This window comes from Penaeus monodon, chromosome 22 (assembly GCF_015228065.2).
Source record: "Penaeus monodon isolate SGIC_2016 chromosome 22, NSTDA_Pmon_1, whole genome shotgun sequence".
NCBI lineage: Eukaryota > Metazoa > Arthropoda > Malacostraca > Decapoda > Penaeidae > Penaeus > Penaeus monodon.
The window spans coordinates 30,534,398-30,534,738 of NC_051407.1; the positions used below are offsets into that span (position 1 = coordinate 30,534,398).

The following is a 341-nucleotide window of genomic DNA, read 5'->3' on the forward strand; positions in this document are numbered from 1 at the left end:
CTTTGAACGATATTCCCCATGTTGAGTCGCTTGCCGAGAACGATTCTTGGTTCCTCCTTTGGTATCTTTTTTATTCTCTCTTGTCCATCTTCTTTTATTGTTCTCCTTATCCACTATCTTCTTTTCTTGTTCTCCTTATCCACCATCTTCTTTCTTCTTCTCCTTATCCACCATCTTCTTTTCTTCTTCTCCTTATCCACCATCTTCTTTTCTTCTTCTCCTTATCCACCATCTTCTTTTCTTCTTCTCCTTATCCACCATCTTCTTTTCTTCTTCTCCTTATCCACCATCTTCATGCTCTTCTTCCTTTGAAGGAACAAGTTCTTTGTCCCTCCTTCTTT

General features: G+C 39.0%; 1 protein-coding gene across 1 annotated transcript in view; it reads left to right on the top strand.

The window, feature by feature from the left end:
* Positions 1-341, top strand: part of LOC119587086 (cyclin-dependent kinase 14-like) — a gene marked incomplete at its 5' end in the record, with an annotated part of 168,602 nt that overhangs the window by 160,590 nt on the left and 7,671 nt on the right.